We start from the raw sequence: 13,020 nt of genomic DNA, 5'->3' as shown, positions 1-13,020 counted from the left end.
TGCGTAATTGACAGCACTTCGACTGGCCCAGAATAACGCACAAGAGGCAGTAGATTTTGGCAGAATGATGAGATATGGTGTGCGTCGTGTGCAACGTTCATTCGAAGATGGTCTGTAGTCGTTTCCTTGCAACGAAAAAAGAGGCCCTGCAGCCAAGTCAATAGTTTTCGTTTCATGGTACCATTCAAGGAAACCACGGAACAGTTTTGAAAACAGAACTCTGCCTCCGGCAAGTGGTTTTGTTTGCAGGGCTTGTTTTGCTAATCAAATTATCGGGGCGAAGTATTATTTCATCAATTATCCTTTATGCACGATAGAGGATTTAGAGGCAACAGTACAACCCGTGTCCACATTAACTGCATGCAACCTTGTTGTTGAACGTCAAACAGAGGAAATGCTGATGTTGGACTGTCAGCCCTGCAGGTAACAAGCACAATGATCACTCGTTGATCTATATTCCTTCGACTTTCATCAAAAAGAAAAGTGGCATCTGCTTATTCTTGAAGTCTTGAAGTTTGAGTGCGAGCGAAGTAATGTACCGACCTTGTTCAGGTAAATGCTTAATTAGTTTATTTATTCATTAGCAAAAAGCAATTAGCTTGAGGTAACATTTTGTATTGCGGTTAGAGATGATGGTTTGCTAGGTTTGATTATCTATACGCATCCTTTAGCTGCAGTAGCATGAACATAATTTAAGGACATTTGTTCTTTCGTGTTACGTGTGCAGCGGTTTTGTGGTAAACGATTCGTTAATGAGCTTTCAAAGGGAGTTCCGATGCCAGGATGGGTCACACAGAGTATTTACGAAAAGCAAAGTGTGGCAGGTTCAATTCATAATGTATTTTCTTTAGCCTCAACATTCTCTGACCAGGTAAAGAACATGCTTACAGATTATAAGGATGATAAAATAATTCAAAGTTAGTCTCCTCAAAACATCACTACTCTGCAATTTACTTTCGATGTATTTTAATTCGTCTATCGAACTCCGTTCCGCCCTCGATCGTGATAGTGCCGGAAAACCTATAGAAGATTTGTTAACTGGCTCAGAAGACATCAGCTGACGTGAAATGATATTTTCACTAGTGTTTGCCGTACTCATCGATTACCATTCTTTTAAAGCCTATCCATACTCATCGATTACCATTCTTTTAAAGCCTATCGATGGAAGGTGTGTTACAATCGGTACACTTCATTCTAATAGTTATTACATCATCGACGCGATATTTCTCAGTGTGTAGGGTGGAAAACTTAAAACAAAAAAAAAGTTAGGCTAAGACCGGGCATTTGAAGTAGCTCCGGGAAAAATGCACTACCGAACCATGCCGAAAAAAACCAATAAACTCACTTCGGGACAGGTCGTCGCCATGCGTTGCTCACTTTCTCTATCTCTTTTTTCCTCATTTTCAGGTACTGTCTTGCTTCAGCAAACACTTTCGTGCTATCAGATTTGTTCGCTGGGTTGCCTTCCACGTCCGAAAATTCGACAAGCTTGGAAGCGATTTTCCACTCATCCCGCATTCGCTTTAGCTCAAGATTTCCGAACCCCTGTACGGTGTTCCCCTGAGCCCATCCACTGTATATAAGTTCACTGCCACACCGATACAATGATTTAGGCACACATATACAGATACGAAAAATGACAATGTTACCCAAAAGGCGACCAAATAGGAGGACGATGAACTTGAGTGAACAATATCGGAACGTTGCCGTAGCACAACGCGCATTTCCCGAAGGTACCAGCGCGGGCTGGCGTATATTCGCGTACACATAAGAGCTTGGACCCGCAAATGTAATCACCAAGCTACACACACATTCAGTATCAGCAGCCTTTAACCTCCTGACGCAGTTCAACGACCCATGCCTACGGTTAAAGGTGAAGGACTGTCAGTAAAATTTTAAAGACAATCATCGTAATGAATGGTTGCGACAACTAATACTAGTAACACAAAACTATTACAACGTGTTTCTTTGAGTACTTTTGGAAGAGGCTTGGTGAATAAAATTTCATTTGAAACACGATGAATAACGTTTGTTTCCATGCTCAAATTATTGATTTATCATCGCTACTGACTTCAAGGACGAACGATGATGGAGCGAGCAAAGGAGCATCAGTTTCCCGGTCTTTCTCCTCCTCGCCAAATATCTTGCATTATATAGCAAATATAGGACAAAAAGATAATGACAAGCTCTCTTAATCTTATTCATGGAGTTCGACGTAATACAACCTTGGCGTTTGTGAACGGCGCGAATCCGCACCGAAAGATGGTGACATCAGAAAATGTGAAAACATTCCGTTGAACAGCTAGTATTCACTTTCTGTTTTCCCCACGTTGTTTACCGTGAATTTATCAAAGCGTGCATTTTGCACGTCTTTTCGTGCTGCAGGAAAAGTGATATGCGTACCCGTAGTGAAATCAGTTTTTCTAGGCCTCGCATCAATCCGTGAGTGTTCGTTATTGTTTCATTCATACAACTGCGTCATTTATTTGGGAATCGATTGCTCTGATAGTCCATTTCATTAAGCGGTAAAGACAGGAGGCACATATTTTAATTTTGGCACTTACACTTGGTGTCTGCCCAATCTAAATTTTCCTCGTTAATTTACTCTTAACCCCCTTTTGCAGTTTTCAAGCGATTTCCTGCGAGACAAACGAGTGAAAGCCGCCTACTATGAGTCTACTATTGTCGATAATCCGTATGGTTGGGTTTTGGTTTTTTAGACATTGGTAACACACCTTCTGCAAAAAGGGCAGGCTTAAAATCCTGTGAGAAACAATACCGCACTTTTCCTCCAACACATACACACAGATACAGGACTAGGCAAAGCACTCACACAAGCTGATTGGTTTCTGACCACGCTGCGTAGCACTTGAACACTTTCCACCGGAACTGGCGCGGATGCGAAACGGAAAGCGATGGTTTGTGAAAACGATCGAAAAGAAATTTCGAGCTGAAATGAATACCGGGTGCTGCCGAAAACGTATTTTTTGGAAAACTAAAAAGTCCGAAAATGTGAACGAAGTTGTTCTCCTTCTTTTTGTCTAATGTATCCTTTTTCAAATATTATCTGCTGAAGGGTCGGTTGTTTGTGATCCTTGGAGCGAGCCCCGCGCGTCTGGTTTCGTACCAAGTGCCGAAGAAACTGGAACTTTTGAATCGGCGTCGGCCGTGCGAGAGAGACTGTCCCACTCGACGAGGTGCGTCCTCTCCTTGGGACAGGCATGTGCGCCTGTATGGGTATCTCGTCCTCTAACATCGTGCCTAGCACGCGAGCACTCACCGCGCATTGTCTAACGATCCTTTCTGTGTCCTTTTTTTTATTTCCGTACGATGATGACCGGCTGGTGCTTCACGAGGAGCAGGAAAACGTGACATTAGGAAACAAGCGAGAGTGAATTGAGTGCTGCCGTTGCTCCAGGAACACGATTGATTTTCGTCCTATACAACATGTTTTATTTCGCTACTAAACTTGGGAAGCATAGAAGCACTTAATCCATGGATCCGACCCCTGGGTATTCTTCAATACGATCTAAATCTAAACATGTCCCGCTTTCCAGGCTCACGTACACATGAAAAGCGGCGGTCGCATCGTCCCATCCTGGAATAAATTGCGTAAATCATCGTTCTGTAACCTGGGATCGGCTTGGTATGTACCTACACATACAAGCACACCAGTTAGGGTCGGTTTCTATTGGGCGGTGAAACAATCGTGGACAGGAAACTAAGAAACGGAGAATAACCAACCTGAAATGGAATAGAAACACACACACCGTCGCATCGGTGAGGAAGGCGCCATGACAGGACTACGACAGCGTGCTGGATCGTTGCTAACGTCCTCCCTAACTAACCCCTACTTCTTCCCTTTCTTCCTCCCTCTCCCTTATTCATTGACTCGTCATGACCCGTAGTGCCTCACGGATGGAACTGCATGCACGCAGTGTGTTATTGGCCCCTCAATGGCTGTTGCTAGAAAAACTGAAGATAAAAGGACAGCACACAACATAGCAAAAAGGACAGGACTCCGTAAAAGGAGCAGCAAGGGGGTTGGGGTTAGGAACAGCGGGTTGGGGAAAAGGGACTTCATTGGGTCCAGTTAACGAACCGCGCGCCAGAGCTTCATATACACAGCAAAGGACGCCATCGCGCCAATCGAGAAGAGTTTGGCCTCGGCTCGCACACAAGCACATCAGATCCCGTCGAGGGCAGATAGTGAGCAGGGACGGTGTATACACAAACATCCGGAACCATTAGAGAGCGCACGCGCAATAGAGAAGAAAAAGCGTCCGACAACGACGAAAGTCCGACGAGTCAAAGAAGCCGGTCCGAAGGTACCGAAGAAACGGAGGCGAAGCCGAGGATACCCATGATGGTACCGGTACTCACACATTCGCCTTCCAAACGGTAGGGTCCACAAGGCCGCAGGAAACCGGCCGGGTTCCGTTCTATTCATGAGACGGCCCATAAGAGATTCCGCGTCCCGGCGATTGTGTTGTTGTGGCATAGTTTATCGGTTTCCGTCTTCTTCTCTACTCCAGGGTTATGTGGCTCTTCCCGCCCTCTCTGCTGTCTGTAGCACCGTAGTTCAACAGTTTTAGCTTGCAACTAACGAGGTAGCTGCGATGGAGTTAGAAGTTTGCCAAAAAAAAGCCGGTAAGAAATTCGCCATTCGCAAAAAGCATAAAATAAAAAAAGGTTAAAACAACGCAGGCCATAGATTATATTTCATAAGGAAACCTGTACGAATTGCCGAAAGGCTTACATTTGATCTAACACATCTTTTCGAATTCTCCTAGGTATACCTGAAAAACCGCATGGCATGTCTCACGAGTTTTTAGTGTCACGAGTGTTTGGATTATTTCAGAAAGATCTTTCAAAAGATCTCAAACAATATTCGGTACTTGAGTAACATGGTTGCATGAATAATCTTACAAATTTACGTTAGTTGAAATGTGAAACATTAGTAAAAAATATTTTATAGAGCTATTTCAGGTCATATTCATTATAGATTTTCGGCTGCTCGTCACGAACTTACCAGGTCAATCAGGCTAACCCATGAGTGTTTACGCCAGAAGCATGTAATAGAACCGTGAACTGAGCATGTGTTTGTGTAACTTTTTTTGTAATACAGTGCATCAATCCCGGGTATGTACGTAACTGTACTTTTAGGAAACTTCGCGCGTCTTCTTCACACAAGAAAAACTTTCTCTGTGCGCTTTCTTTCTTTCTTTTCATCACACATACATTTAGCTTTTACATGCAGATGGACGAGAAGAACTCACACAGACAAAAATGAAGCATTTAAGGCTCAGATTAGTAAAATGGTTTAGAAATTGTCTTGGGTTGATGGACGGGAAGGGGGAGTGGGGGGGGGGGAGAGGAGAACTTTAAGCTAGTCTGGTGTATTTGACTCCTAGAAACTTGATACCACATCGTAACACGAGATTAGAAACAAGACGGACACTTAGTGCCCATGTCGTCGTCCTCGAACTAGGCTGCTTATAGTGACGTCATTCCGTAAAATAAGACACCATCCGCAATTTAAGAAACAATCTTTAAGTCATCTATTCATGATTCATTTGCGGAAAATGAGAGCATTAGTCATAACATTGGCTTTTGAATCATTTCCGGTATGCTTTTTCCCCCATTCAGCTCCTGGAACAAACATTCCTTGGAGTTTGCAAGTACCGTTCGTATGTCTGATTCATTTTTTTCCCCAGTCAAGTTAGCAAGAAATACAAAAGCTACAGTAAAGCACAAACAATTTTATGTTCAACACAAAACCCTGCTGCAAGGTGCAGTTTTTATTTCGTTCGTTCGTTGCATCCAAATTGTATCGAAAAAATGATTCATCCATTTGAAGGTTATTTAGACAAAATGATTCTTGTGTATTTTCCCAGCCAACACGTTATGCGAAGCGGGAAACAAAAAGAAACTTTGCATTGCTACAAAACCAACGCCGCAGTTATTCAAACCCAACGGATGCGACCGGATCGAGAAACCAGATCGCATCGATTCATCGAATCCTTCCGTTTTACTTTGCACCTCCACTTTCGCCAGGCCTTCGATGGCAGAGCCTGGCAGCGACATCGTTTTCGTCGCCTTTTCCAGCTTTTCCTCTTTCAAAGTTTGTTTCGTTGCCTTGCTTCATCTCGCTTTGCCGCGCTGAAATAAACTCGATCGAGCATGCGTTTGTTCAACCGCGCGTTCGCTCCTATTGAAAAGTGAAACACGACTCCTTCGCACTTTCTTAACCTTGAAATCGTCGAACATTTCAAGATCACCCTCGTCTGAGTATCGAAACAGATGCAACGCGCGTCTTCCCATGCTGTAGGAAGTTTTTCGCACGGTTTTTTTTCCTTTTTCCTTTTTGTTATTTTTTCAAGAGCGCTGGTGCCATTGCAACTGCTTGCTTTGGCTCTACATTCGTCGCCTAGACGGTAGGGGGTGAAACAATATTTACAAATTAATTGTGTATTTCGCTGTTCACGGACGAAGATATGTACGGATTAAGCTATGCAGGTGGTAAATAACAGATTAGTTTGATATTAACTGCACTTATATCAAGTTAAACATGACTCTATGAATATTTGTGCTTTAGAGTATGTTAAATTTGTTGCTTGCAGATCTAAAGAGTTCTTGGACTAACACACTGTCAAAAAGTTGCAGTCAGATAATGAAAGCTTATAGCATTCAAATATTGAACGTTCTCTTTCTCTCCATGCCATTGTCCTTTTTAATGTGGTAAAAGTTGACTACACGTCACCATCAATTCCTGCTAAGGTATCAGCTCTAGAAGCAACAAGCGGCAACGACCGGAAGATGTAGTCTGGGACACACGGTGGAAAATCAAAAATGGAACTTTTGGGGACGCGTGGTCCTTGCGCTGATGGTTCCAGGCCGTTAGGCCGTGGGGCGGCGTTTGAGTTTTCAACCGATACCAAAACTGATGTGTGCCTCCAAGCGCGCACATCTAAAGCGCTAGCACACCCTTGCTTCAAACCCTACTTGAACTTGAAGGGTACTTCCATCTAATGCCAAGCACGCCGCGACAGTCACTTACTACCACCATTAACGACGGGTTTGGCAACAGTTGGCTGCCCTGGTGCATGCAGTTCAAGCCGATCGCAACGTCCTGCTTAGAGAGTCAGTGCTAAATATGCGCGGATCGTATAAGGATAGTGGGGGATTACAATAGGAATAGCATGCGGTTCAAAGCAACCGCCTGGAACTGACGCGGGATTTCGTTTGTGACGCCGACTGATTCTCGCCCATCTGAAGTGTTTCGATTCACTCTAGTGAAACCATATGAATTATTGCGCGAATAGAACATAAAATCCTTCGGCTCGTAAAACCAGAGAGCTTTTGTTTCACAACTTATAGTTTGAAATTATGTTTTAACGAAGACATTGTTGTGTATCGAATAACAAATTTGACTCTTAATCTCGTTGTTTCTTCTGCTAAAAGAATTAATTTAGCATGGAAACTAATTTGATCAACTCCTCCTCCCCTGACTCAAACTGGCCCAAAGAATCTACAGATGTTTATGATGATTTATAAACCATGCCGATCGGGAAATTGAGTTAATAAAGAGCAAAACCCTTTTCGAGGTACCTCCATCAGATTTATTCCATTAATGTTGCGAAGTAATTACTATTTCTTCTATGGAAAATATATATTTTATCAATTGTAACATTGCTTACCTTGTCCCTTCTTCCTATTCGTACCCTATTCACGGAGATCCATACAAAATAAGAATGCAGCCTATGGTAACCGTGGACTAACAACTTGCTATGACGGTACACCATCATCACCGCACTGCAAAAAACATTAAAGGCAGAATACACTAGTTCGAAGAACTAGCTGTCCTTACTACTTGCTTACCAATTGTCATTGAAATTGGTTTTCCACTTTCCCACCACGATCAAATACGGAAGGACGAAAGGAAATACAATTAGACGGGAGATAGTGGAAAGAGAGAGAGGAAAACATGTTTGTGTGTGTGCGAGAAAGAGAATGAGCAATTTAGAGGAAATGATAGAAGAGAGAGGATATAAGGGTAGGAGGAATAATGCATCACTGAAAGTGCATTCCGCTATACGTAGGGCAACACCGATGCTACAAGGCCAAGGTTTCCGGACCATTCGAGCAGCAAGCGGGTGAGTGTACCCTGGTGTATTGCAACGGGGGGATGTGCAGACAATGCGCGCAGATGCACTTTTATCGCTTCGGCGCGTGCCCACCAAAGGAGCGTAACAAAAATGAAGAATAGGAGCGATGGAAAAGAGTCTCCGAAGCAGGCGAGCCATGTAAACGTAAATAAACCCGGATCGGTGCGAAGAAGAGTACGACGAACAGTGGAAGGAATGGTGTGCTGTGTGCAGCAACGTCCTACAGTGCATTTGTGGCGTGCACTTTTGCTTTTCCTCGTGTTTTCGTTGTCTCGTCGTGGTAGTTTGTCTCGTCTCACAACGTGCATATAAGTGGTGTAACACCACTACAACCAACGGAACATCCTTGCGCATTTTTTTTACTATGGTGCAGTTGCATCCTTTACACTGCACTTGCATCCTGTATGCAAACAAAAGTCAAACAGCAAATGCGCTGTGGCAATGCAATCCCTCATTTCCACTCAAGGGGAGGATACAGTCGCGATGATGTGTGTGTGTGTGTGAGATAGCCTCACTCACTCGCTCGTTTTAGCTGTGACCATGTCGGAATTTATTGGTTTTTCGTCTTTTCCCTTTCACCCACTTGACTTGCTGCACTTTTCTTGGGCAAATCCTTTGACCACCTCGTGGTTTCGTTTTCTTCGCTTCTCCACTTTCGCACGTGCGCAAAAGGACTCCTAATTAGGCCCGAGTGGAAGTGAGGGACGCTTTATGCATGCCCCCCACATGCATCCATGGCCCTTACTCCCCTTATACATGTCTTCCTCTGTGTCATTTCGATATGTTTCCGGGACTGGGAAAAAGGGAAATGACCGAAGAGAACACACATTGCCTCAAACTTCTCGACTCGGAGATCCAAATGGAAAGGCTTAGCCCTGCAATGTGCAACAATTTCATGATATGGCTAATAATTCACATTAAAAATTCCAGTGTGAGGTGGTCATTTGTCTCCATAGAATCGAAAAGAATGTTATATAATATTGTCAGAAAATCTTGAAAAGCAATTAAAATTGTGAAATTTATCTTTGTTTTATTTTTGGCTCCACCTGGCATCCGTATTGCACTACACGTCTAAATTGCATTCTTTTATGCTTTTGCATGATTGTTTGCTTTTTTTAAATTCTGCCCAGTGAAAAGGATTTCACGTGCTGCTAGAAGCTGCAGAGCATCGTGGAACGTGCGCAGATGCACTCGTTGCACCCTTATCGAAATCATTTTTCTGCCCGATTAACAATCTGAACGTTTCGCGTTTTGTTTACTTTTATTGTCCTTCTTGTCCTCACACTCTGCTCCTTGAGCGAAGTGAACAATCCGCACTTTGTTGTGCGGAACACTTGCAACGAAGTGACTTTCGTGTTGTATGTTTTCATATTCTTGGATTTTTTCTTATTGTCATCCAATTTGCATTACTTAATGTTGCATATCCTTGTGCCGTGCATTCCATCGTTCTTTTGACACGTATTCGTTCGAGTTTGGCTGAATGTATAATGAAAGGGCGTAGGGCTCGATTGATGTCGTCCGGTTCGTGGTCAGTTTTCATTCGCTGGAGTTGGGAGACATTTCAGTAGAGCAGTTTTTCCTGGATTACTTTTGGAGAAAAGGAATGATTTGATAAGTATGAACTTAGGCTACATGTTTGGTTTGATTGGTTGCAAAACATCTCTGTTTCTTGTTTTCTGAGTTTTACTTTTTTGGTACACATTTGGCGAAATAAAAGAGCTCATGATACAAAAATGGTCATTTTCTTAAATACACAAGTAAAACAAGCTGGTACAAACAATAATCGACATGAGGTGTATCAGCTTACATAAAAAACTTTACAATTGCCCATCACCAACCTCTGCGGATCACCATCGACTCAAACGCTAAAGCTCTTCGCGACGTCCTAATCGATCAACGTTGGCGCCCGGATACCTCCGTGGGCCATTACCCTTATAATCGCTTGGTCAGGCTCACACTCTTGCACTCAAAATAAAAAGGATCCGAAATGAGTGGACACGCGACATTCGGTTCCTGTGGGAGCTTCACAAACCACGTCATCATCAACGTTAGCAGCTTGCCCCTTGTCTTGAGTGTTTCGAAGAGGATCGTGGAGGAATGTGGTTGTAGGGCACGTGCGGAAGTTTTATTTAATTTGAAATTAAAAATAAATTAATGGCCTGAGCACCCCAGGATCCCAGTGTTTGTGGAAGGAATACAAGCGAAAACGTGAAGCTACCAGTCTTGAATGCAGTCATCTGCTGAGCGTGCGATAATGTTTTTTTATCATCATCACCAGCATCTATGGTGACACGAAAAAGGGGCAGGGATCCAAGATGATTACATTCCGCAAACATTGAACAACTCATAAAGTGTAACGATACAGACAGGAGAATGAACTGGTACATTATGTTACTGTGTGGAACGCTTCGGCGTTCGAGAGGTTTATTAGGGAGGATGGGCTTTCGTGTATTTATGTTCTATCCACTTTTTACATAGTGTCCTCGTGATCGTGTACACAACCACACAACCTTACTCTTTGCCATATTTTATTACATCTTCTTAGCCGGCCGCGCTTTCGATGTTCAGGCGTCGAGCCGGTCGCAAAAATACTCAATTGTCCATTATCAACACCAACAGGTACTTGGGGATGGCAATAAAGGACGTAATTTACTTTGAAAGCCCAACAGATTGCTCTTCATTGAAGAAGCACCAGCGGTAGGTAAACAGAGTAATTTTCTGTGAACATTTCAAGAAAGATTGAGACACAAGGAGCAGGTAAGATGGATCGTGGTTTAGTTTTTCATTTGATCTGTAACTTTTAGCTAAATATCCTATCACTTTGTAAAGGCGCCATATTATATGTGTGGTGTAGTGAACTTTTACAGAAGGAATATTTACCCCAGTGAATAATTGGTATAATAATTTTTGACTTGATTTATGGTATCAACGCCGATTAGGGACGTTTAATGTGGCGTAAATCATTCAAGAGTATGCCAGTGTTTTCAGGCAATCGAAAATAAATGTTTTGTATCTGCAGGGGCACCGCTATCTGGGCCTGTAAAATTGGCCCCCTAACATCTGTGGAACATTTATATTGCACAGAGGGAAAATAGGGTTGTTGTCCAAGTGCTTAGGCTAAGTCTCATGTTTGCGTTACCGTGCAGCTCTCAAACATTTCCCTCCTGCGCTTGTGTCATGTCAGCTCTCGTGTCTGGTTGGGCTATTCTTGTCTGGCTGACCGTCTGCCCTGAACGATTCATCAGTCAAAGGACCCCAAGCGTTATCAGACCGTAAAGAACTGCTTGAAAGTTTTAAACGTTTATACGCGCCAAACTCAGGAAAGGCTGGCCCAACCTGGTGACGAAAAACAAAAAACAAAAACAACGTACACCATGTCATGTATCCTAAGTTCAGGATATTGTCCTTCCTCCCAGCCCAGCAAGTTGTCTGATCACTTGGCCGTTCCGATGATCGGTAGATTGTTAGGGTTTGCTCTACAAACAGACTTGGACGTTTTTTGGACGAAGGCTGAATTTCAGGGGTGTTCAAGTAACTACCGAATGAATTATGGATGTCCGAGCACGAAACTTCCAGACCGTTTACAAGACGATCGTATCGATCGTGCGTTAGGTAAATGTGAAACCTGGAACGAGACAGCATGGGGGAGTGAGTGCTGCCGATGATAGGATAATTGGCATGTTTAGGAACGTAAAGGCACTGGCGTTTGTTTGTAACTTAGAATTTCCAGTTCATGGTGCCTTCCCTTTTTTATTCATTTAAAAATATTGGTTGCCCTCACAGTCTCAAGTAATGCGATGAAAAACGTAGGGTCAGCTGTTTATTTTATGGAAACTAAAGCTTTCGCTTCTATGGTTGGTTTAGGTTTCCAACGAATAAAACTGTTTAAAAGAGTCAAAGATTTATTTTTTCGAACTTAATCCTTCAATCTATGAGTAAGCCATAGTAAAAAGTGTTGAATTGATGAACATAGTTATAATTAGACTTAATAACATCCGTAATTGCCGCATATTCTACACATCGTTTGGTATCATTCCCTCGGCCGCTTTGCGGCTGTTTTTCTAACCGTTAACTTATTCGCCTCTCCGCAATCCTTCCTTCCCTAGAACTCTGAGGAGCGTATCCACGGTTCTTGCACCTGCCTTGTGGCGATCCGCGTATAGGTACAACAAGAAAACGAAGATCGCGGGACGATTGGCGTGTCTGGAGATGACGAAGAGTTTTGGCAGGAGGAATCCTTGTGGAGCTCAGCGGCCACTCCAGTACATTAGAAAATGCAAGCCACCGGTCGCCATTAAAAAAAACCACAAAACCCTATTCCCCCTTCATACCGACAAAGAAGATAAGCGAACAATAACACAGACGCAGCCAAATGATTGCTAATTTTTATTTGGGTTCCTTGTTACGTCCGGTGGTTGTCTTGCCTTCCATCTTCTTAAGCTTTTAAAGGAGTAGCCAAGAACAGTAGTCGCGGGCAGACGGGATTTTATGATCGGATTATGATGGCAGACTGCATTGACGGGACCCAACCAAAACACCGGGGTGATGATGGAACAACTTAACTCGATACCACCTTTACGATCGGAAGGATCAATTGTAAAAAAACCTGGATCTTGGACGATGTGCACTTTTATTAAGTAAATTATAACATCGACATTTGGTGTGGGTTCGTGGTCGATTACAAGCAAGCTATTTTAGCAAGGTGTTTCGAAGCTTTCTCTTCGGCCGATACCAATCCATTCTCACAGTGACATTCACTCCTCTTAAGAAGACAGATTGGCATTTGTTGTTTTTGTTTCTGTTGAATCAATTTCATCTATATCACTAGTTTTGGTACAGTACAACCTAAGGA

The 13,020-nt window shown here is 43.1% G+C and overlaps 1 protein-coding gene across 3 annotated transcripts in view; it reads right to left on the bottom strand.

The window, feature by feature from the left end:
- The window catches only part of LOC131260555 (insulin-like growth factor 2 mRNA-binding protein 1), a 44,834-nt gene that overhangs the window by 29,739 nt on the left and 2,075 nt on the right, over nt 1–13,020 (bottom strand). The gene's annotated exons all lie outside the window — the stretch shown is intronic.

The sequence above is a fragment of the Anopheles coustani genome, chromosome 3, assembly GCF_943734705.1.
Source record: "Anopheles coustani chromosome 3, idAnoCousDA_361_x.2, whole genome shotgun sequence".
Taxonomy (NCBI): Eukaryota; Metazoa; Arthropoda; class Insecta; order Diptera; family Culicidae; genus Anopheles; species Anopheles coustani.
The sequence above is the reverse complement of the archived record's forward strand: the minus strand, read 5'-3'. Positions and strand labels throughout refer to the sequence as shown.